Source organism: Asparagus officinalis, chromosome 3 (genome assembly GCF_001876935.1).
Source record: "Asparagus officinalis chromosome 3, Aspof.V1, whole genome shotgun sequence".
Taxonomy (NCBI): Eukaryota; Viridiplantae; Streptophyta; class Magnoliopsida; order Asparagales; family Asparagaceae; genus Asparagus; species Asparagus officinalis.
In genome coordinates, this window is record NC_033796.1 from 32,475,836 (window position 1) to 32,503,171 (window position 27,336).

Consider the following 27,336-nt stretch of genomic DNA (forward strand, 5'->3'; position numbering starts at 1 on the left):
CATGCCGGCGGAGAGACGGTCGGAATAACGTCCGGGGCCCGCGCCCCTCACTTTGCACCTCTTAGATTTCGAAGCCATTGTAGGATGAAGCGGGAATTCTTTCCTGGGATGTTCCTTTCAAGATTTGAAAGTACGGTAACTCCCAATGGAGGAAAATGGCTGATTTAGAAGGGCGAAATTGTCCACGTGGCCACGACTGCCCTTGAAAAGCGAAAACCCTAACGGACAGAAGACGTGACCACGATCAAATTCGACGGCCCAGATCACCCTCGGTATATCGAAAGAACCGAGGTTGGCGGCTGCATCCGACGGTTGAGCCCGAAAACCACGACCACAATGCGTCGCGGGGCGAAACACACGAAATCGTGTTGTCAAACCACGATCGTCACGACCCAATGAGACCACGCCGCCTTAGCTGGGAAGCACAAAGCCCTATCAGCAGACACGTGGCTCATCTCCCGTCAGATCTGGGCCCACCCCAAAAAGGGAGGGTTTCGCCTGCAAATACTTGGCATGACCCCGCGAGTTGCGCGAAACTTGGCTCCTAAAGACTAATTTCGCCTAGACGACTCGCTCGCCACTAAAGGTAAAATTATAAACGAAGCCAATAGAATGACCTCACTTAAACGGTTAAAACCCACGCCTCAGACGGCTAAGGGATAGAGCAGAAATCTTAGCATTAAGCCTAAGAGAAACTGTTCGACAACTCATCATACTGAGGGGAATAGTATGGCTAGCCCGATTCAAACGGTGATCGGTAAAGGCACGTCAAACCCGTTGATAGCTGAGGATTTGCTAAAAATCCTAAAAGAAATCAAGTGCGCTTACTTCGCCGAAAATTTCTTCATTCAAAGTATTCCAGACCACACGCGAGCCGGTTTAGGTCTGAAAACTTTGAAGGGGGTCTTGTAGACGGTAAAAAATACCTCCATGGGCTTACAGGAAATTCGCCTACGAGTTAAGATCGATCAGGATGGCAGAAGTTCGCCTTTCACTCAACTCGCCTGCCCGAGTCCAGAGTCGAATCCGCCAGCAAACCCCAAGACCGTCAGTACAGCTAGGTATCCGCCACCCCACGTGCTGAGTTGGACTTTCCCATCCCTCTCGACCCGAGGGGAGAGAGAGCACAGTACCCCAAGACCGTCAAACGGCCGCTCGCAGTACGCACAGCGCGAAGGACTGGACAGGTGTCGAGTCAGCCTGAGCATTCATAAATGCTGCTCACCTCGGCTGTCTGAGTCAAAAGCTAGATCCGCCGGCATTCAGCAAGTTGGCTAGACCCACTCGAGTACTGTGCACCTACTTCGCCGCCTCTCCTGACCGGAAAGGGGAAAACACCGTGCTCAAAGCACGCCGGGCGGCCACGCACAGTACGAGTGGTCGGACAGATACTTCATCGATCTGCGAACTCATAAATGTGGTTCATTAATGCCGGTCAGGTCCACTCGGACAACAGACGGCCGTTGCCTCATATACAAGAATGGGCCTTGACAACAGACGGCCGTTGCCTCATATACAAGAATGGGCCTTCCCATCGTAGGTGAGAGGACATAAAGCACAATCCCTGGAATGACCATTCATGCCTTCCCATCGTAGGTGAGAGGACATAAAGCACAATCCCTGGAATGACCATTCATGGTATCGAGGAGCTGCTAGACGTCTCTGAAGAAGATGTGGTCACATCCCACGATTCAAGGAAGAGTCAAGCTGTCCTTCTTTTATTTAAAAGCCCCTTCCAGCACACTGGAAGAGAGGTCGCAAAACTTAGAGAAAAGAGTTGAGACCAAGCTCTCTGCATAACCTTTGCATTGCGGCATCACTGTTTAGTTCCGAGCTCCGATCGCCGGCGAACTAAGCAGAACCGAACTCTATTGCCCCGAGCTTCTACTGTGAACTGAAGCTCTCCAGCAACCTCATTCGAACGGTCCAAGGGAAGCAGACTCGACACGAGCATCGAGCGAAGCATCCTGTAGCCACCTAAAGTCCCCATACAAAACAAAGAGGGCTTTCCCTCTGCTTCTGTTATAATCATTTGATTCGTTAGTTTGTAATAAGCTTTCTTATAAATACAAACGAAACTCCCTTTTCTTCGGGAAATCAAATATTCACCCTACAATGTTACTTTTGTTATTTTGTTGTGATATTTATATATTAAATGTTACATATTAAGTGTTCATGTGACTTATTGGTATTAAATGTGATAACTGTAAGCTTTATAGTTTCAGATTCTATATTTGACTGAAGAAAAGTTCATGAAGTTATCATAAATACACATTTCATAATTGTCAGTATAAGCTAACTGCTAAAATTTTAAGGTTAAAATGACACTAACACATACACATTTCATCATGGTCAACATAAGATAACTACTAACATTTCAAGGTTAAATTAAAGTTAACACAAATACACATTTCATCATTGTCCACAAATCTCAAAAATTACAAAAGAATTAGTCATATCCAACATAGAGTCACATGATACATATTTTCTAATACTCTCAATCATTGGTACATTATTGCCCCTAAAATACAAAAGATACTTTGGAGCATCTACATCTAACTTCAGTTATTACTTCTTTAATTCTCAACTTTCACATATAAGTTGAGCAGCAAGTCCTGCCCTTAAAATTTCAGACTCCTTTTGGCAAGCTTCAATATCCATCACCTCCTTTCCTTATAGAATTTCTTTAATGTATAAAATATGCGTGAACGCCACAATCGTACCTAAAAAGAAAAGAGGTAAACTAGCAGTCATATATAAGAGGTAAACTACCGATCATATACAATTAACAAAATTCATAAACATAATTATGTATCATAGTTAATGCACAACTGTCACAACAAATAAATAAGATGTCATAAAAAATGATTATGTATCACATTTAATGTGTAAAAGTCACAGGAAATACAAAAAAGTCACAGATAATGTCTAGGCATCACATAGGCTCACAAAAAATGATAAATTATCACAAAACAATGAGTATAAATCACAACCAATGTATACAAGTCACATGAAATGATCAAATATCACCAATAATTACTATGCATCATAGTTAAGGAACAACTATCATAGTAAATAATAAACTGTTAAGTATCATCTATTTGGAAAAACTTACGAGATTTTTTGCTTTTGACAAGGAATGACTTCATACTCAAATGCTCTTAATAACGACATCTGGTCGAATCCACTTACCATCCTATCTAAAATAACTAGATTTTCATAATATCTCTAGCACATGTCTCGTGGTCAATGGAACTGTAATGTCTCATCATTTTGCCCCAAATTGATCTCAAGGACATGTAAGTGATCAACGTGATATATTGGAATTAAAGGAATGTCTTTCTCATCATCTATATGTTTCTTTATATACTTTTTATAGACAATTTTCTCATCCACTTTTTTAGTAGTTAGCAATCAAATCTACAACAAAAAAAAAGAAAGAAAGAGGAAGAAAGTCCAAAAAGATATAAATACAACATTACTTGTTCAAGCTTTATGATCGATAGTACTTACACTAAAATATGAAGTGATTATTGTAAATCTTCCCTCTAGTTTTGCATTTTCTAACAGCTTTAGCCATTTCTAAAGTCTTGCAATAAATGCTTCAATAGTCTAAAGATTGCAAATACAATAAATTGTAGGCGTCTAAAATTGCCTACGGGCCCTCACACGCAGCTCGAGGCACAGAGAAGACGATGAACGTAACTATCCAAGTTACAAAAGCTTAATCAAAATTGACAAGTACATAAAGTAAGTCAACGAATCATGCGAAGCAACGGAACATCAGAATAACGGAAACACGAACTGATCGGGAGCTCCGCGACACTTACGAAAGATGAAACACCTCCCATGTCCCATACACTCCACATATGTTTCAATCATTGGATCTTGTAGATCTTCTCGATGGCTTTCTAACGTATCTTGAATCGTGTGATTCTGAGTTCGGATGATAAAAATACGGTAAAAACGGATGGAACGCGCAGACCAAGTCCTAAGCCAAAGTCAAGACACATCTTTGATGTCTCGGCCAACCCGAGACACCCAAAGGTGTCTCGGCTTGGCCGAGACACTCTTTGGTGTCTCAGCCAAGCCAAGACACCCCTTGGTGTCTCAGCTTGGCTGAGACACTCACAAGTGTCTCGGTCACGCCGAGACACCCACGGGTGTTTGCAGACCCGAAAATCAGATTTGGCTATTTTTGATGGTTTTTCGATCGTTAACCTCCTGGATTTGCTCCAACTGATAAAATATCATTCATAAATGTGATTAAGTAGTTACAACTGAGGATAAGAGTGAATTAGCCATTTATATCCGAAAACAGGGGTCCCTAAGCCTATAAATACAGCCCAGGGCCTTTATTTTTTTGAGATCTGGAATTTTCGAGCGTTGGCGAAGCCCTGCCGAACTGAGGACAAAAGAGCCATGAATTTCAGAGAGGAGGAGGAGATATCAGTGAATTCTTCAACATAAAAAGGAGAAGTTCATCAGATCTGCAGCCCGATTCCTTCCATTGAGATTGCCCCGTTGCGGTGATCTCGAGAAGAGTGATTATCTCGCTGTTGCCGAGATAATTATTTCGGTTTCTTAATTCCTTCGCGAATCAATGAAGCTCTAAATCTGATTTGATTGTTTAGTGGTCCATGAATATCAATGTCCCTGTCACAGGCAAAGATCTCATGCAAGCAGCGGGCGATAAACACCCGTTGCGTTTGTTTGAAAGAGATTATAATTTTAATTTTATTATGTAAAGGTCTTATAAAAAGACTGGTCTTTTTTTAAACTTGTTGTAATGACTGAAGTTGTAATAAGTTATATAATAAAAAATTAATCTCCCACCCAAACAAGCTGACGACCACAGTAGGAGCCAACAGTCTCATCACCGAGGCTGTCGTGCCGCAGCCGACGATCAAGATCCTCGTGGCTGAAGAGGTTGAATACGAGTTCGACCAACAGAAGTTCGAGGAGTACATCTCCTCCTCCTCCTCTAGATCCGCCTCTCCTCGCAAGTGCAGGAGGGTCTCCTTCGCCCGAAAGATTCGCTGGTCTTCAGATCTGAAGACTCAATTAGGTGAATTCCCTGCTACCGTTGTTGCAGCCACACCTCACAACAATCCGCCAGCGTCCAATGAGACCAGATTTGCAGATCTAAATTTCTTCACGATCAAGGAGTTAACTACTGAAGGCGCACCAACTCTATCAAGGAGAGCACGTTAAAGGCAATGCCAATGCCTCGCACGCCAATTCACCAAGGCTTTGGATCAAGTGGACGAACTCCGTTACCAAGCAAATCTGTAGTTCAGAAAGCGCCAAGTGGCTAAGCCATCTCCACAGCAAGCTTCGCGAACCTCCTCCCAACCACCTACTAATGAATGAGTTCGTGTCAAATGGAACAGTTCCACTCTTGAGAAGTGCATTCAGAAGCGTCGCGCACTTCTTACGCATACCCAGATCTTTGTGCGAAAAGCACAAGAAATGCAAAAGGAAGAGGCGGTTAAGAGATGGCCGAGATCCAAACAAATTTGGATGCCAATGGCCAAATCAACACCTAAGGGCAAAGCAAGCAACGTTGCTCCCCAGCCTTCGTCAACTTCGGATCCCGCTCCTATTGCTCCCACACCTTCGGTGAAGCCCAACGACAGCGTGGATCTCTCCAAATTTGAAATTCTGTTGAAGGATCGCCTGGGTCCTTTACACGAAGATCAAGACAAAGCGCCTGCTAAGGAACGCTTGGGACTGTTGAAGGAACCTCGAGCAACCATCCGGACTGGGGGTCGTACGCGACCTCCTAACAAGTTGATTCCCATAATTATCCAGGGGGGGTGCCTGTACAAAACCAGGAGCCCGTTAAAATTTCACCCTCACACGGGTGTGATTCCAACTGTGTGACTCCTGCTAAAGATAATAAAGCACTACCTATTCAGAAGAAGACGCGCCAAACAAACAACAGCGTTTCACTTGAGGAATCAAACCAACAGCCGATATGTTACTCTGACCGCAATATCGATGAGTTATACTATCAGGCTGGGGGTACTAATAAATCTCGAAAGAGAAGTACTCGGGAAGCGGACTTTCACTGTCTGTGTACCAAACTTATCAGGGCAGTATTATCAGCGTGTAGCTGCCCCAAGACTGCTCCACAGAGGGTCTCGGTATTTGAAAAGATCTCCATCATAACGTTTAAGTCCAAGCCAAAGCGTTTCTATAGAAAAAGATCAGTTGGGCAAGATGACGAACTCTCAGAGGTCACCATCAATATGATCGATAAAGGGAAGTCAACGCGAAGTTTTAGTCCCCGTCATTTTCCGGACGTAACCTAACGTATAACTCGGTTGCGTGTGGGAACTACTAGGCATAGGCACTATCAGACGATGAATAGCGGATTATCCTCAGATGATGAAGCATCATATGCGAACTCTATCATCGCTTCTGACAATACGGTGTCCATCATAGGACGATCTCGTGAGGTGTTCATGATCAGCGCTGAACAAATGACCAAAATCATCGAGGATGCTTTGGCTAGGCAAAAAGAGAACTTTAAGTTCGAATTGGAAATGACCATGATACGGATGAAGGAAGAGCATGACCAACAAATTCGGGCTCTGTCCAATCAATTCGGTGAATCCAGCCATCGTAACCTTGCTAACCAAGCAGGTAGTGATTCAGATGTGGATGAACGTATCAATGCTGAGAACCCTCATGTTGACCAAAACGCTAGGGGCAGCTCCACTGAAGACAAAAATACTGGGGGTGGTCCCACCGAAGATGATAATGCTAGGGGTGGCCGCATTATTCCTCTTGGAAATTATCCAAAACAGGATATAAACGAGGACGAAAAGATGAAGGATCTCGAGAGCAAATTCGATACTCTGATGTCTGCTCGAGATGTGAAGAAGATCGGAATTCCGTGTCCTTACCTAAGAGAGTCAGATTCGATCCCGTATCTGGCAAAGTTCAACCTGATCAACTTCATGTCGTTCGACGGGAAGGGCTCGCCCACTTAATATTTAATCTATTTCAAATCCCACTTGGGCATGATTTTTGGCAACGAAGCCTTAATGGTTCGATCATTCGTTGGCACCCTCCGTAGACTACTTTCGATTGGTACCGTCGTCTCAAGCCTGAAAACATCAACAGCTGGGATGATATGGAGAGCTCGTTCCTCAGCAACTTCTTTGATGATGACGCCGAGATATCCATCAGGACACTCTTCGAGGAGAAACATGAGGACGGGAAACGGTCGACGACTTCGTCAAGCGCTTCCAGAATAAGGTGATGAACTGCCAAGATCTGATCATAGAGGACTTCATCCTTCAAACATGCCACAATAACCTCTCTTTGGACGTGTTGGAAGTTATGGGAGTAGCACCATCCAACACCTAGAAAGAGTTGAAAGTGCGCGGTGAGCAGGCCGAATACTTTCTCCGAAGGAAAAAGGCTAAGAGGAGCCAACCGACGGCTAATCCTCTGAACTCAAACTTTACCTCCTGTGGTAAGGGCAAGGCACCTACAGTAGTTGTTGATATTAATCAGACGTTGCAACAACAACCCCGAAGACAGCTAAAGACTTTGGATCCAAGACTCCAAAAGGAGTATTCCTTCAAGGACGAAGACGTTCTAGCCATTTTCGAGTCCCTCCTTGAAAATAACAAGATCAAGCTACCACCTATCACAGATCAGGAGGAAGCTGATAATACTACGGATCCGAAGTACTGTGCATACCACAGGAGGATCTTTCGTCCTACCAAGGCTTACTTCGCTCTCAAGAATAGCATCCAAACCTTGGTTGAAGCCGACGTCATAACGCTCAATCAAGTCGAACGAACACTCCGAAGAGTATACAAGTATAAATTGCTTCTTAATCCTCTAACTGGTATATGAGGTTAAACTACTCCCCGGCACTCTAATAGGTATATGAGAATTTTATATATAATATTGTTAAGGATAACCCGGTTATCCAACTGAGTTTAATATTAGACCCAGTTTTGCAAAAAAAAGCTGGGGGTGGGTAATTCATGTAACGGAAAGTTTCCGAAAGAATTCTACATAGTGTATTTTTAAGGATAACCTGGTCACTATAAGAAGGTGATGAATAAGAAACTCTCACACAAACTCGCACTATGTCTGTACACTCAACATTCTCATTGTTAGAGTCCAGACATAGTATTCAGAATTTTAATCTCCTGACCATTAACGATTATCAAACCCCTCTGTGTTATGTATTTGTCACTTAACACCAGGAACCCCCTTTGAGTGATTTGTACGAATCAACACTCCTACTGTAATTTATACTCCCACTCTTACTGTTCACTTGGTCAAACCTTCCTATAGTTAGGGCCACAACTAAAATCCTCTCTCGATTCCTCTAATGAACGAGAGATCCACGAATCGAGCGATCAAACCTTCCTACAGTTAGAATCATCTCAAACCTCCCACTCGGTCAAACCTTCCTACAGTTAGGGCCAAAACCAAAATTCCCTCTCGATTCCTTCTATGAATAAGAGGTTCACTTTTAAATTAAGTGATCAAACCTTCCTACAGTTAGGGTCATCTCAAACTCCCGCTTGGTCAAACCTTCTTACAGTTAGGGCTATAGTCACAATTCACTCTCGATAAATGAGAAATTTACCTTTAGTTTGGTAATCAAACCTTCCGACAGTTAGGATTATCCGAATCTTTTCGATTCTCAAAGTAGAGATCCCACTCTTAGTTTCACTCTTCAGATTCTCGAGGTGAAAATCCCACTTCGAGTCTCCTTTGCAATTGGAAATAGAATATAAAATTTTTCCTTTCTAGTATCGGGTTTGTCTTTGCCCAAAGAGAAGACACCACATTTTAACTCTCATAATCTGTGCTTAACACGTTCGGGGAATTATATCCCAAAGCCTAAGTAGGGATAAGTCAGTGCCTAACACGCGTTGCCTGTTAGTTCTTGACCGTAAAAAGAACAAAAGCCCACATATTCGATATTGTGACAGGTTGTTATTAATAACATCATAATCCGTGCCTCACACGTACGGGGAATTTTATCCCGAATACTAAGTAGGGATGAGTCAACGTCTAATACGCGTTGCCGGTTTAGTCTTTTACCGATTGATGAAGACACCAAAATACCAATCTGGAACATTTTATCCCGAAGTCTAAGTAGGGATAAGTCGGTATCTCACACGCGTTGACGGTTAGTTCTTGACCGTAAAAAGAACAAAAGCCCACATATTCGACTTGCAGTAGGTTGTTATTAATAACACCGTAATTCGTACCTTACACGCGTAGGAAATTTTATCCCGAATCCTAAGTAAGGATAAGCCAACGCCTAACACGCGTTGTCGGTTTAGCCTTTCACCGATTGAAGAAGACACCATAATCCAAATCTGAGGAATTTTATCCTGAAGCCTAAGTAGGGATAAGTCAGCGCCTAACACGCATTGACGGTTAGCCCTTGACCGTAAAAAAGGACAAAAGCCTACATATTCGACATTGTGACAGGTTGTTATTAATAACACCATAATCTATGCCTTACACACACGGAGAACTTTATCTCGACTCCTAAATAGAGATAAGTCAATGCCTAACACGCGTTGCCGGTTTAGTCTTTTGCCGAGTAAAAAAGACACCAGAATCCGAGTCTGAGGACTTTTATCCTAAATCCTAAGAAAGGATAAGTCAACGCCTAACACACGTTCCCGGGTAGTCTATTCCCATGAGAAAGACAAAGTCTACGTATTCATTATAGTAGCACTAAAAGAGTTAACTCTTTTAGCACAACCTTACATGCGGAACGGACTTAAACAATCTGCATGTAAGCCCGATTCAAATGGTAATCGGTAAGGGCACGTCAAATCTGTTGATAGCTAAGGATTTGCCAAAAATCTTGAGTCTGCATTTGATACTTGCGGTCGGGTAGTCTATTGCCATGAGAAACATGATGTCTACGTATTCAATATCGTAACACTAAAAGAGTTAACTCTATTAGCGCAACGTCACATGCGGAACAGACTTAAACAATTCGCATGCTAGCCCGACTCAAACGGTAGTCGGTAAAGGCTCATCAAACCCATTGATGGCTGAGGGTTTGCCAAAAATCCTATGAATGTGAGAGTCATTGATGCATAAGCATCATTAGTTGGTCTCGTGACTCGAGCATCCAACAACTTTAGGATAAGATCCGTATCTGCAGACGAATTAGCTATAATAGTTGGTCCTGTAACCCCAACTGTTGGAATCACCATGCTCCAATACCTTAAGAGCTTAAACTGTGTATACTCCAGCAAACGTACGAGTATAAACTGTGTTAACGACGATCGATCCAAAACCCAAGGTCAATGCCGGTCAACGCGTAACCCTAGGTCAACGCCACTCAACACGTGGTGACGAAAAGTCAACGTCGGGTGATCCGAAACCCTAGGTCAATACCGGTCAACGCGTAATCCCAGGTCAACATAGGTCAACGCGTTGTGACGAAAGTCAATGCCGGGCGATCCAAAACAACACCGTTCAATGCGTAGCCCTAAGCTAAAATATTATGGCAGAGGTAGTTAGTTCAAAGTCAACTCGACATCTCGAGCCAAAATCAACTCACCAGTTTTGATTCAAGACTTCGACGATGGCCAGATGATAAACGCATCGTCGGGAGAACTTCAGCTATTCGTCAAAATATCGAATAGACTAAAAATCAAAGGAGTCAAGAATCAAAGCTAACTACAGGTCTTTTTATACTAACTGAAGGTTAGACTGATCACATCCAAAGTATTCCAGCCTCCTCTATAAAAGAATGAGCCTGAAACACTTTGGAGGGGGTATCTGTAGGAGTCTAAAATTACCTACGGGCCCTCACATGCAGCTTGAGGCACATAGAAGATGATGAATATTACTATCCAAGTCACAGAAGCTTAATCGACATTGATAAGTGCATGAAGTGAGTCAACGAACCATGCGAAGCAATGGAACTTCGGAATAACGGAAACACAAACTGTTCGGGAGCTCCGCGTCACTTACGAAAGACGTAACACCCCCCATGTCCCATCCACTCCGCAGATGGTTCAATCATGGGAGCTTGTAGATCTTGTCGACAGCTTTCCGATGCATCTTGAATCGCACGATTCTGAGTTCGGATGATGAAAATATGATGAAAATGGACGGAACGCACAGACCGAGCCCTAAGCTAAAGTCAAGACACCTCTTTGATGTCTCGGCCAAGCCGAGACACCCACGGGTGTCTGCAGACCCGAAAATCAGATTTGGTTGTTTTTAGCGGTTTTTCGATCGTTAACCGTCTGGATTTGCTCCAACTGATAAAATATCATCCATGAATATGATTAAGTGGTTACAACTGAGGATAAGAGGGAATCAGCTGTTCTTATCTGAAAATAGGGGTCCCTAAGCCTATAAATACATCCTCAGGGCCTTTATTTTTTAAGATCTGAAATTCTCAAGCGTTGGCGAAGCCCTGCTGAATTAAAGACCGAAGAAGCACGACTTTCGGAAGTGAGGAGGAGATCATATCGAGTTCGTCGGTATAAAAAAGGCCGAACTGAGGACTGAAGAGCCACGAATTTCAGAGAGGAGGAGGAGATATCAGTGAATTTTTTAGCATAAAGAAGAGGAGTTCGTCAGATCTGCAGCCCGGTTCCTTCCCTTGAGATTGCCCTGTTACAGTGATCTCGAGAAGAGTGATTATCTCACTGTTGCCGAGATAATTACTTCAGTTTCTTGATTCCTTCATGAATCAACAAAGCTCCGGATCTGATCTGATCATTTGATGGTCCACAGATATCAACGTCCCCATCACAGGCAAAGATCTCATGCAAGCAGCGGGCGATAAACACCCATTGCGTTTGTTTGAAAGAGATTGTAATTTTAATTTCATTGTGTAAAGGTTTTAAAAAAAGACCGATCTTTTTTGAACTTGTTATAACGACTGAAGTTGTAATAAGTTATACAATGAAGAAATCAATTTCCCACCCAAACATAAATCAATGTAAGAATTTGAATAACACCACAAGTTAGATAAAATATTACATTGTTGTTTAATCTTCAACCACGTACCAGATGAAAAATATCATATCTATTTATATTGTGTCATGGATAGCATAAACAATCCTCTTTCTAGATAATATGCACAACACAATCAATGTATAAATATCACAGAAACTAATAAAAAATCACAAAAAGTAACTATTTATCACAATCAACTGATAAATGTCACAGGGAATAAATAATTATCACAAAAAGACTATGTATCGCAGTCTACATGTAAATATCATAGAAAATAAGTAAAAATTCATACAAAACCACTTATTATCACAATCAATGTATAAGAGTCATAAAGAATAAACGAGAGTCACATAAAAAGACTATTATCACTATCAACATGTAAATGTCACAAATAATTAGAAAAAAGGTCACAAAAAACAACTAAGCATAATACTTAAGGAATAAACATCACATGATATTAAAAGCTATCAAAGATATTGAATAACTATCACTATAATTGTAAATGTCTCATATGAAATTCATAAATAACTACTTAATATTTACTTGTCCACTTTTAATGTAAGAAAATATTGAAGTCACTTGCTCTCATCATCAGATAAAGTATCAGCTACATTTTGAAGGCTGAAATTATGATAAAAACCATCTCCGATGACTCCGGGAGGCCTGATCTCAAAATCTTTCGAAAAAGGAATACACATATTCAACATCTCAAACAATTTCTTTTCTTCTCCATTTTTTTCTTTTCTCCATAAGTCTTCCATAGATTTTCTCGTCTCAAGATATGCAATTGCAAGTTCTTGCTCATTTTCCTTCTCCCTCTTGTCGTTGTCATCATTTACCATAACTTGAACTTTATTCACTTTCGTTCGTTTATTAGGGATAACTATTTAGAATAGAGAATCCAAGGACTATGACTTTTTTGTTGTTCTCTTACTCTTTTTCCTAACCCCTGATTTCTTTTAATGTTTCATCGTTGTCTTTCCTCCTTTTTCTTTCCTTTTTCTTTTCAATGACTTCCACTTACTTTCGTCACATATACAGTCTACATAAAGATCACAAATAAATTGAATATATCGTGGAATGAATATGATATTAATAGTTAAAAAGTCACAAATAATAGCTACAAATCACAGTTTATGAGTGTATATCACAGAAAATGAGTAGGTGTTATAGGAGGTAAGAAAATATCATAGGAAATAATCATCTATCACAAATAATGAGTATATGTTATAGGAAAAGTGTATAAGTCACAGAAAAGAATTATGTATCACAGTTAATGACGAAGTATCACAGGATGTATGTAAATATCACAAAAAATATACATGTATCTCAACCAATAAGTATATGTCATAGGAAATAGTAAAAGTCACAGGAAAGAGTTTTCTATCACAGGTAATAAGTAAGTGTCACAAAGTATAAGTAATTGTCACAGGTAATATGTAAAAATCATAGGAGAGAACTAATGATCACACGACTTATGTAAGTGTTATAGAAAATAAGTTAAAGTCATATGAAATTGTTATCCCCTCTACTTCTCGTGACTTGTCTGCTCTCTCATCCTTATTTTATTTCTTTTCTGTCCCTTGTTTATCTTTTTTCTTTGGCTCATCTTTTCTCTCTACCTCTACTTTGTTATTTTTATTTGTCTTTTTATTTTCATTAACTTCCACATTTACTTCTATATATCTACAGGCTGCATAAATATCATAAATAAAATAAATATTTTAGAGAACAAACAATGTGCACATGAAACATGAGAAAATTTCTTACCTCCTCATCTCCTCGAGAGTTGTCTACTCTCTCATCCTTATTGTCTCTCTTGTTTCTCTTATGCAAACATTTTGTTAATATCCTCCTTAATGGCCTTCAGATCAACGTCGAGTCTTACAAGTTCTTTCTCATAAGCTTCATTCAACATTGATAGTTTCTCAAGAGAGGTACTCAAACACTCATTGTCAATTTGAGCTTCATTCCTCCAAAATTTTACTTGCTCTTCCAATTCCAAAATTTTAATTTCCTCTTACATTTTATTTGCCTCCTCAAACTTCTGCTCAAGAATCTACATTAACAATTAAGTTTTAGTGAGTAATGTCACTATAAAAAGTAAAATGCACATGTTAACCATAAATACCACATAAAAACTACATATGTCACAAAAAAATTTATACAGTTCACATATTAACAACAAATAGTAAATTGTAAAAATGCTAATAACATTTCAAATATAAATGTCGCTAATAATAATATTAAGAAAAATAAACTTGTCTCACACATGTAACAGTAGATTTCCTCCCTTCCTCTTTTTTAACTCTTTTCTTTTTATAGAATTTTCAGAGTCTGATTTCTCCTCTCTTTTAGCCTTCCTACTTGTATACTCTTGTTTGATCTCCTCATGAATATACAGTGACATATCTTGTTCAAGTAAGATGTGGATATCATCTTCTAACTTCTTCATAATTTTCGCACTTCGTAATGAGCTCACTTTCTTACCTTTCAGAGTCCAATTAGTCATTGATGGCTTTGAATCTCTGACTCTAGCATATTGTTTGATGTTCATGATCTTATAATGCCATAGCTTCAAAAAATAAAAAATCAAGTCAACTAACTAATATTTCATATCATTAAACATTGATAACTATCACAAATAAAAACGCAACATAGCAATTCACTCATAAATATCACATATCAATAACATATGTCACAGGTAAATATAAATGTCACAAATGAGAGACAACAGTCATATGTTAAGTATAAATATCACAAATAACAAATAATTAACTTTTTCACTCACCGATAGCAAGGTAGTGCAGCCATTCAAGTATGTCAGTTCCTTTATACCTATCTTCATAGCTTTTAGTGAATCCCACACTTTGTTTATATTATAGTCGCTCATGGGAAATTATCTATTACATCTATACTAGTCATATACTTAAACATATGTGTTAGTTTATTCATTCTTATAGTTGGAGTTCATATCATTGTAAGTTGGTAAAATATTTGAAGTATCACCAAATCATGCACATAAGATTTCTTCTTTGACCCAACCAGATTGTCCAATAAATGTTCAACATATTCTCGTCCACTTTTGTAATTACTCTGTTGCTTCTTGTTGAAGTAGGTACTCCAAATCCTATTAGTTATAATGCAATTGGGTTCAGGTTTCTTCCTTTCATCCTTGAATCTGGTTTGCTGTTGCACCCATTTCACATCAAATGTATATGCTTATTTTTTTCCTGTTTGACTATCTTTGAAAAAGAATTTTCCAATAGTCAAATCAAGGTGCTGAATGAGTAGTAGAATTGTTGCTTGGTCTAATTGAATTGCTCCATATCCGATATAGGTTTTGAAATTAGAAGATCCATAAGCATTACTATGTTTGAGCCTCATATGCAGAAAATTTTTTCCATAAATTCATAGTACTCTCGTACATTCGTGCATATTCTTTTATCTTTAGATACATCACAATCGCCCTTACTGTAAAACACAAAAATAACATGCATAATTAAGAGTCAAGAACACAAAGAAACTTAGAAACATACTTAAAAATAATTACTAAATCTTAGTTAGAGTTTTTCATCTTAGATAATAATTTAATTGTAAAAGAAATTGTAAATAAATAACTACTTGATATGCAATTGCAACATGCAGTCAGTAAGAAAATTATAAATAAATACTAAATCTTAAATCGATAATAACTTACAATTATTTACAAAAAAAAATAACATTCTACATGCCCTGCAGCAATGCAGTTCAATCAAGATTTAAGCTTTACTCAATTTACTACAAAGTTCTTGCATATGAGAAAAAATCAAGCTCTCCTCAAAAACAATTTAAAAAGGGAAAATTGCTTGTGCATCATAAAAATAAATTCATACTTACAAGTCATCCTTCCCAGTTGCTAATTCAAATGATGAATTTGATTTCACCATTGATTATGGTAGATTTTATCCAAAAACCAATATTCTATAATGTGTTTAGAATTGAGTGTTTGATTCAATTTATCTTTGATAAAAAGAGGGATATGGTCTTAAGATATTAGAGTTAGGAGTTGTTTACTTTTAAGTTTAGAAATAATAAGAAAGGGGAAAATCTCAGAGAGTTAGGATCTTGTTGGGGGATCTTGAGAAGAAGAGGGTAGGAGGATATCGGGGCTGCTAACTTCTCTAAATAAAATGAGGGGTGAGGTTGATTAGGGGCCGCTAACTTCTCTAAATATCTAGTTTTGAGTTGAGTAGCTTCAGCCTGCACATATAGCAATTCATGAGAGGACGAGGACTAGTTCTTCCGTTGTTCTTCCGACGATCAAGTCTGTTGATGGACTTGAGTGGGAAAGTAATGAACTATGTTATTCGTGTTAAAAGTTAGTTTATTCATTAAGGGTCTCATTGCAACTTCAGTCATGACATAAGTTCAAAAAAAGAAAGACTTTTTATAAGTCTTTTTGCACAATAAAATAAAAAGATTACAACTTTCTTAAAAACACACGCAGAGAGATCGTTTATCGGTCTGCTGCTTACGCGAGATCTTTGTCGGTACCGAGGTTTATTCATGGATCACCAAATGATCAGATCTGATTGATTTTGTCATCTCATGAAAGAGATAAGAAATTGAAGTGATTATCTCAGCGACGGTGAGATAAACACTCTTCTCGAGATCACAGCAACGGTGTGATCTCAAGGGAAACGGATGAACGGGGCTGAAAGAACTACAGATCTATCAAACTCTCCTCCTTTATGTCGAAGAACTCACCAAGAACTTGCTTCCTCCTTACTGAAATTCATGCTCCTCCACTCTCTAATTCGACAAGGCTTCACCGTTTGCTCAGAATTCCCCGATCTGATCTCAAAATGACGTGATTCAAATACGTTGGAAAGCCGAAGAAGAGATCTACAACCTCCCATGGACGAAACACACATGAAGTGAGTGAGACACGAGTGTCGCTCCATCTTTTGTGGGTGAAACGTAACTCCTGATCGAGTCGTTTCTTCGTTATTTCGTTGTCCCGTTGATTCGTATGCTATGACAACATGCTTCATGCGCTCGTTAGCTTCCGTACGATATCAGATAATCCTCCTCGACTTAGATAATGACATTTATCACCTTCTCTCTATCTCGAGCTGCATGTAGGAACCTATAGGTAATTTTTGACGCCTACATGTGTGAGTTCTAAAGTACAGTGAAATGGAGAATAATGCTGGAAAATGGCTTAAAATGATTGAAAATAGATCTCCCTAGTATTTGGAATAGTACCTCTTCTTATAGTGGTGGAAAAAGGGTAGAATGGTAATCTCGGGCGAGTATAGATGGTGACAAATGAGTATGGGCTGGTAGCTACATCAGCACCTACTTTACATATGTCAGTCGATGAGTGGGGGAGAGGTCACCTCGGTATTAAATGTGAAGTGATTGGGGGCATGATGGTACCAATGTGGTCTAATGAGTCATGAAGACTATCAGGGCTAAAGGAATGATAGCGCCTGCTATGCATTTAATGCGACGCTGATGTACTCTCAGTGGGGGAGACTCGAGGTTGAAGTCGTTCTTTAGCTTGACCAAGAAGTAACGCCTCTCAAGTCAACCCCGCAAGGTGTTGAATAATTCGTCAAGTGGGCTCGTAGCGAGTCGTTTTCTATAAGAGGACCGATAAGTATCGTCTCTCGAGTCAATCTAAGGAGATGTCGACTCGGTGAGTCGGCTAACTTGGGATCCTTGGTGGTCCTGACCGTCAATCTGATTTGAGCGGTGCATGTAGGGGGACACTTGTCCATTGCTGGCAAAGGGCCGTACTATGGCGACTAGAAACGCCATAATAGTTAGCCATTTTCGCTTGGAGTCGGCTTAGGCCGGGTCCGAGTGAAATAAGAGTAGCTCTTGGATGGATGTGGGTATGCATTAAATAAGGGAACTAAAAATTCTTTTCAGATTTGACGTGACTAACGCCACCACACATTCCTTTTGACTGTCACAGCTCTAATTTTCATGGAAGATTGTAGGTTTTTTTAGGTTAGTGGGCTGTACCTTGATCCTTGAGATGCCGCTTTGTATTCTAACAATTAATCTTGGCCGTTGGACAAAGCATGATCCGACCATTTAAATTTCGGCAGCTGTAGATTAAGCTACCTATATATAAAGTTAGGGCCATAGAGATGGAAGTTATTGTTGGCCTCTTTATTTTGATGATGTTGAACAAATAATTTACCACTAATGTTGTTTATCTAGTATTGGTATATTTCTATTTATTGTAGACAAACAACGCGTTGGAGGATGGATGGAATTGCGCTTCAACGACGATATCAAACGGAGGTTGGCGGAATTATGGAGTGAAGCAACGTACAATTCAAGTTTAAGATCCAAGTTCAAGCTTCATCCGCATCGTGTACCAAGTCAAGCTTAATTGAAGATCAAGATCGACTTGGGTAATTTAGTTTAGGTTTTATATTATGTGTGTTAAGTACCTTAAGCTCAATATCATATACACACACGTATTTGTTTTCTATGTATATATATAGTTATATATATACATGCATGGTTTTGGGTTTTCATGTTTATAAATATGAAATTACATATTTCATATTTATTATTGTGATTTGGTTTAACTACTTAGATATGAAACATATGAGTATTTGTGAAAGCAAAATGGTTTCATTTTCTATTGTATTTGTAAAAATATTGTATTCTTAGTTTTTGGACTTAACAATAATCATATACATATTTTATTAAGTCTACATAATCATTGTGCAAAGTTTTAAAACATGGTTTAGACAAAATGTCAAAGTTCACATATTTACATTTTTATGTTTTGGCCTATTTTGTAAAATGATGATATTTTTATTTGGGAAGTCCTTTTTGGAAACCAATCATTGTAGCATGTTTATTATCATGTCTACAATCATTCCCCAAAGTTTTATATTTTTTAGAATTTATTTGATATTTTTAAACAGTATTTTAGATTCAGAAAAACAGTTTTCAGAACTTTATTTTCATGTATCAGTCCACGGTCGACCGCCACGGTCGATCGCGCCTGAGTCCTTTGCATAGTGGGCAGCAAAAACTTTCGCGGTCGACCACCATGATCGACCATCAGCTGAAAATTTCTCACGGTCGACCGTCGCGGTCGACCATCGAACTCTCTGGAGTTTTCTGTTATTTTTTTATTGCTTGCGGTCGACCGCCGCGGTCGACCGCCGCTCTGTCAGATCAGTCCCAACGGCTAGTTTTCAGAGCCGTTGCAGTATGGTTTTTTGGTCTTTTTCTTGGCTTTCTCTTGGCTTTGGGGTTTGTATAAATACCCCCTTTTACCTTCAGCTCAACATACAACAAGAGAATGTTTTAAAGAGTTTTAAAAAGAGTTTAAGCTTGGTTTAAGCTTGTTTAAGGGTTTGGTTTATGAAGAAAGTTTTACAAGAGTTTGAGGAGATTATCAATTGTATTTTGGGCATTCAATCCATCTCTCTTTCTTGTCATCTAGAGAAGTTTTTCTAAACTCAACTCTAGCTTTTATTATAATTATTTGTTGATTATCATTTCTATTAAAGCTAGTTTTATATTGAGTTTAGATTTGATTTTACTCATTGTTACACACACCCACTTGAGCTTATTGTTTTTGCAGACATAGTATATTAGGGTTGTGAGAGATTGTAACATTGAGTTGTGCTTAATTGAGTTCTCATCTATTATAGAGAACAAATTTATATTTGTTACATTGTGAGTGGTGTAAGGTTTTCGGTGAGCTAGAAAACCAAGTGTGTTGTGGAGTTTTCGGTGAACTATAAAACCGAGTGTGAGGAGTGAACGTTGATCGGTGAGCATTGAAAACCGACATTGTGTGGTTATAAACGTTATTAGGATGAGCGTAGAAAACTCGGTTGTGATAATGGATTTCTCCCCGGGAGTGGGGAGCGGAGACGTAGGACGGAAGGTACGAACTCCGTGATCATATCGTATGTTTGAGTTTTCTTTGGCGCACTTTATCTTATGTTTATATTTCTTGTCGCCATTGTCCATAGCTCATTATTTATATGATCCACTATCTAGTTCATATTGTTTACTCCTTGTGTTAGTTTCATATCCTTGCATATATTATATATTGCTTATATCTCTTTGCTAGGATATTTCTTGTTGTTCATATTGCTTATCCTAGCTCATATAACTTGTTGTATTTCTTACTTGCTAGGATAACTTATTAATTAGTTTTAATTGGCATAAAATCGGATTAGATTAGCATAAGACCCTAATCACCCCCCCTAGGGTCTAACAATTGGTATCAGAGCTTGGTGCTCTTTGATTTAAGGTCTAATCGCCTTGAGTTAAAGATCCAAGTTATCTCTTTGTGCTAATCTTGTTTTGATTACATTTGTATCTTGCTTGCATATTTTTACAAATCATGGATATGAATGATGCATCTTGTTTAGGCTATGATTCTAGTATTGCTCCTAAATTCAATGTTTTCCCCTATGCTCAATGGTGTTTTAGATTCAAAATATTTATTCAATCTAAAAATATCGATTTATGGAAATCATTAATTGTGCTTATATTATGCTCACGTTGGAGAAATCCAAGTGGAGCAAACATGATAAAAAGATGTTTATTATGAACAAGCTTATGTTAGAATTTTTATTAAATGCATTTGATTCATTTATGTCTAACAAGCTTGATTCTTTTGATAGTGCTTACACCTTATGAAAATTTATTGAAGCACATCAAGGAGACTTGGAGGCGATCCGACAAGCTTTGGAGGCGATCCGACAAGCTTTGGAGGATCCCGCTTCAAGTTCAAAAGGAGCTTCATGCACACGAGCACTAGGCGATAGCCCTAGTGAGGTTTGCGAGTTCAAACCCGATAATGATTTATATAGTGATGAACTTGCTTATGCTAGTGATAAATTATTGCATGCCTACAAGAAATTACAAAATGATTTCATTAATTAATAAAGCAAGCATGAAAATTTAAAATCCGATCATGAGTCTTTAACTTCTAAGTTTGATATTATTTCTAATGAAAATATGATCCTTAAAGAAAACAATGAAAAATTAAAACCGGATCATGATTCTTTGCTTTCAAACTTTGCCAAGTTAACTCATGAAAAAGATAATGCCATGTTAGAAACAAAGAACATACAAAATGATACTGCTTCTTTTATAAATAACTATTTATGTTCTACTTCTAAAAGTGCATATGTGCCTAAAAATAAAGACTTGAATCTTATAAAAAAATGTATTTCATCTTTAGATTCAACTTTGAAAATATGCTTTGATAATCATAAGAGGCTTATGGATATGTGTGCCAAGTTTAAGAAATCATCCACTCATCATGCACACATATATAGCAAAGTTTACAAGTGCTCTATTTGCGGCCGTAAAGGTCATCTAGCTAAATTTTGCCATGATGCACACAAACATAAAAATGGCTATGCTCCTTGTGCATCTCATGTAGCTTCTTCATCACATGTACACACACATGCACCCATTGTTTATCCTAAGCATGCTCATGTGTATAGATATGATCTTTGTGGACGTTTTGGCCATTTGGTAAAATTTTGCTATGATTTGAAAAAGAAATCTCCTTTACCAAATGATTTTATTAAGCCACAAAAGTTTAAATGTGATGTTTGTGGTAGATATGGCCACTTAGGAAAGTTTTGTTTTGATAATGTTTCGCATTTGCAAAAAGCTTCAAATAATTTACCTTTGTTTGCAAATGTTCCACGTGCACCTTTTAATGGTCAACATAAGCAAATGCTTCCTTTCCATTGTACATATTATAATCGGAAGGGTCATTTGAGTGATTATTGCTATAATCAATGCCGTGCACCACATATGCCTAAGAGGGTTCATAACCCTAGGGTTTTGAGCTTAAATGATAGGGGTCATGTCCCTAAATCTTTTGGTACCAAGAGTTCTTGGGTACCAAAACAAATTTAATTTTTTTAACCAAGAATTTTAGTATTTTTCTTTTTCTTTTTCTTGGTTTTGAAAAACGTGTTCTAAACCTTCTATATGAAAACAATTTTTAAATTGATCAAATCTTTTGTTTTCATGATTATTTGTTTCGATTTTGATAAGAGGTTTGTGTTCATATAACCCTCCAGATTTATTGGGTGTTTATTCCCAAATCTTATTTACCGGATGCTATAATGTTTACATGGGTTGATACTAGCTCAATAGCTAGATTTAATTGCCTCTCTTGATTTCTGAAAATCATTGATGATTTGTTTTTATGTTCTTGTATGATTTACTTGTGATTTATGATTTCATTTGATTAATTTGTTTTCATTTGAAAACATTTTGCATGATTCTCATGCTCTTTTTCTTTTGATTTCATAAATCTATTTTATACATGGTTTTTATATTAGTGTAATGAGACACTATCTTCATAATGACATATTTATATGTGTCTTCATTGTCTTTTTGTATGTGAGTAGTGTTTGACATCTTTGCTTGCTCACATATATTTGCCTTAGCATTCATTTCATGTATCCTATGAGGCTTTTTGATAGGGGGAGCAATCCCTATATATTTTTTTGTGTTATACTCACCTATGCTTATTTATAGGGGGAGCTTTCGCTCTCTTCATTCTTTATGGTTTTCCCCTTTTTGATGTTGTCAAAGGGGGAGAAATATTGTGAGTATAGCCTTTCTTGTTTATATACATGATATATTATACTTTGTATATTCATTTTCTTTCATGCATATATTATTCTTGTAAATTGTTTGTCATTATCAAAAAGGGGGAGATTGTTGGCCTCTTTGTTTTGATGATGTTTAACAAATAATTTACCACTAATGTTGTTTGTCTAGTATTGGTATATTTCTATTTATTGTAGACAAACAACGCGTTGGAGGATGGATGGAATTGCGCTTCAACGACGATATCAAACGGAGGTTGGCGGAATTGTGGAGTGAAGCAACGTACAATTTAAGTTCAAGATCCAAGTTCAAGCTTCATCCGCATTGTGTACCAAGTCAAGCTTAATTGAAGATCAAGATCGGCTTGGGTAATTTAGTTTAGGTTTTATATTATGTGTGTTAAGTACCTTAAGCTCAATATCATATACACACACGTATTTGTTTTCTATGTATATATATAGTTATATATATACATGCATAGTTTTGGGTTTTCATGTTTATAAATATGAAATTACATATTTCATATTGTGATTTGGTTTAACTACTTAGATATGAAACATATGAGTATTTGTGAAAGCAAAATGGTTTTATTTTCTATTGTATTTGTAAAAATATTATATTCTTAGTTTTTGGACTTAACAATAATCATATACATATTTTATTAAGTCTACATAATCATTGTGCAAAGTTTCAAAACATGGTTTAGCCAAAATGTTAAAGTTTACATGTTTACATTTTTATGTTTTGGCCTATTTTGTAAAATAATGATATTTTTCATTTGGAAAGTCCTTTTTGGAAACCAGTTATTGTAGTATGTTTATTATCATGTCTACAATTATTCCCCAAAGTTTTATATTTTTTGGAATTTATTTGATATTTTTAAATAGTGTTTTAGATTCAGAAAAATAGTTTTCAGAACTTCATTTTCATGTATCAGTCCACGGTCGACCGCCACGGTCGACCGCGCCTGAGTCCTTTGCATAGTGAGCAGCAGAAACTTTCGCGGTCGACCGCCACGGTCGACCGTCAGCTAAAAATTTCTCACGGTCGACCGCCATGGTCGACCGTCGAACTCTCTGGAGTTTTCTGTTGTTTTTTGTTGCTCACGGTCGACCGTCGCTCTGTCAGATCAGTCCCAACGGCTAGTTTCCAGAGCCGTTGTAGTGTGTTTTTTTGGTCTTTTTCTTGGCTTTCTCTTGGCTTTGGGGTTTGTATAAATACCCCCTTTTACCTTTAGCTCAACATACAACAAGAGAATGTTTTAAAGAGTTTTAAAAAGAGTTTAAGCTTGGTCCGAACATAAGATAAAGTGAGCATAGAAAACCCGGTTGTGATAGTGGATTTCTCCCTGGGAGTGGGGAGCGGAGACGTAGGAAGGAAGGTCCGAACTCCGTGATCATATCGTATGTTTGAGTTTGTTTTGGCGCACTTTATCTTATGTTTATATTTCTTGTCGCCATTGTCCATAGCTCATTATTTATATGATCCACTATCTAGTTCATATTGTTTACCACTTGTGTTAGTTTTATATCTTTGCATATATCATATATTGTTTATATCTCTTTGCTAGGATATTTCTTGTTGTTCATATTGCTTATCCTAGCTCATATAACTTGTTGTATTTCTTACTTGCTAGGATAACTTATTAATTAGTTTTAATTAGCATAAAATCGGATTAGATTAGCATAAGACCCTGATCACCCTCCTCTAGGGTCTAACAGTTATTGCCTTTTAAAATTCCCTTTTGAGAAATCGAGATTCTTCCCACTTATCTTTTTCCGACGGACATTTCTCCTTTCTAGGATAGCATCAGATCTCGTAGACCGATGAGCTCTTCTGGTGGAGTTCTACTCCAAAGTGACCTAGGAACAGAAGAGGACGCTCCACGGGAGGTTTGATATCCCCAGTGAGTATGAGCTGATGGCCCTGACGAGGTCAGAGGTCGTCTATGATCATGGGCCAGATCAGGTTCCACTCTACTTGAAGCATTTGGAATTTGTCCTACGACTGCTCTTGCAACCTTTTCTCCAATAAGTTTTCACAGCTCTAGGGGTATCGCCAGCCCAGATAAAGTCGAACGCCATCGTAACCTTGGTGGGGTTTGTGGTGATTTGCCATTGGTTGGCAATAAAGCCATCCCTACAAATCTTAGGATGTTTGGTGAGTATTAAGGTGAACCAGATTGAGCCTCACTTCCATTTCCAAATGGTGGGAAAGTATAAACTCATCACCGGCCTTCCTGATTCGAACAAGGATTGAAGGGAAAATTTGTCTGGATCGTGGGGGACGACTTGGAGCTAGGCTACTTGAATTGGCCCGAGATAAGGAGGGAGACGCTGATGGCCGGTGACCTGCTCGACGCTGAGAGGGATGTGTTGAATCAAATCAAGGCATATGCTGGATCTCGTCAAGTCGAGCACCTACTTGATAACTCGATCTTACTGGTGGCCAATGTATCTGTCGTGCCTCCCTCCACCAGGGACCAGGAGAGGGTCTCAGCCTTGATTTTAGGAATGGCAGAGGCGGTGATGGCGCATTTTGATCCTTTGGCTGACCTCCAGGAAGGGTCATCTGACTTAACCCCCATAGAGGCCGAGACGACCGAGGAAGAGCCTTCTGCCACCCTCGTCCATAGGCGAAGGAGGAGGCCACGGAGGGATGAGGAGCAAGTCCTTCGGGTGGTGGTCGAGGCGGTCGAGACCAATGTCATCCATGTGGTTGAACTGGCTCCAGAAGAGGAGGCCGAGGCTTCCCAGGGAGGACTTAGAGACGATACCAGTGCCTTTGCTGGTGAAGGAGGGTCTTCTGTCCACCGTAGCGAGTCATCCTGTTGGGGGAAAGAGCCAATTAAGAGGAAATGATGGCTCCCGTAGGGTTAGAGTACCCCTATCCTCACCGTGTTACTAAGATTGGTGAGGAAGAATGGGATAGGATGGGGCAATACCACATAGGGTCTTCGGGGTCGATCCTTAATTTGTACAAGAGCCCGAACAAGAGCACCGTTATGAGCTTGCTCACCATCTCAACATCAGGAGGTCGGTCCTTGGTTCTTGCCTAACTCAATTGAGGGTGATTGAGCAGTTCTGGCTTCCTCAAGATGAGGAGTTCTTGAAGGGAGTTTCCTAATGCCGACCTCCACCAAAGTATGAAGAGCTACTTAGTTCGAGGGGCATTGGTGGAGCAAGAGATATACGGCTTGATGGAGCAGATTCAGACTTCGTATCTCAAGCTCTTAGGGTAGGTAGCTTCCCTGAGGGCTAGCAGAGGGGTCGACTCGGAACATGCTGCGGAAACGATAGCCTCAAGAGCTTCTGAGATTGACAAGCTCAGGCGAGAGCTGGATGAGAGCAACGGGAAGGGTAGGAGACTAGATAAGACTCTCCAGGAGAGGGACCATGCTAAGGCACAGGTCGAAGTTGAGAAGCAGGCGGTGGTGCATGCGAAGCATTAGCTGGACGAGGAGCATGCAGTACTCATCAAACTTCAGGGGGAGGTCGCCCGTATATAGGAATCCCTAGAAATGACCCAAAGCCGCAATGTCCACCTCGAGTCTATACCTTATTATGAGGAAATCATAGAGGGGTATCACTAGGCCTTACTACAAAGACAGAGATGGTGATAGCCTGCAAGGCTGGGTATGACTACCTCTCGGCGTAGCTTCTAGTCGAGATAAGGAACCCACTAGATCGTTTCCATTATCCTCCCATTGTAGCCAAGTGTTTGGATGAGTTGGTGGAGGTGGAAGAACTTGGAGGGGAACTCGATCTTGATGAGGAAGAGGGGGAGTCGAGTGATGAAGCTTCTAGGGTATCAGGCGGGAGGACCGACGAAGCGACTCGAGTGATCCAACCTGCATCGACTCTATCGCACAGAATAAAGCTACGCGAGTGACTCCTTGCCTTGACCCAGTGAGCAGGAATGGACCTCTCTTAGTCTCCTAGCACTTTCCTGTCTTTCGCCTCTACTCTTCTATATATGTGCACATGTACCTTGTAGATACTTCTTATAAATGAATAAAGAGATTTTTTTAAGCCTGAATTACTTTCCTTGTGCTGTGTGATCTTATTTTGGATCTCCCGGATGAATATTCTTTACCATAGGCTTGTGAACTTGATTATTGACTCGAGGGAACCCGTCCTTCATTGAGAAAACATGTCTTAAACTTGAGCAGTTGTTTCTCTTGTCTCTCTTTTTTGTGTTTGAAGCTAATTGAGCCGACGACCCTTGTTATTCGATGTTTGAACTCCTTAGGGTGAGTGCCTAAGAGTTACGAGTCAGATTTTACAGAGGGCGAGCTCAGTGGAGAGTTTTCTTTTAAGTCCGTTGTCGACTCTAGAGGGGCGGCCAGGTTTGGTCGACTGTTTATTGAAAAGACGTTGTTTGGTGAGTTTCTAGATGCCTTTATTGGGCAGGTGAAACATTACTTTTGAAATGACGTAATGACATCATCAAAAGTTAGTGTTGTCGCTTCGATTTTTGAGAAGCAGGATGGATGAGAAAAAGTGGCACTTCTTGCATTGAGAGACGAGTTGCCTTGACTCAGCTAATATGGTAGGCCAGTAGCACCCTTAGGGAATGACTTTTGCGCGAGGGTTTTCTAACCCTAGGATGATTCCCACATGTTTCCTCATGGATCTCCCTGAGAACATAGCTGGCCTCTGGTGGCTGAAGGCACCGTAGATAGGATCCTACACCACTGCTTGAGTATGACATCCAATA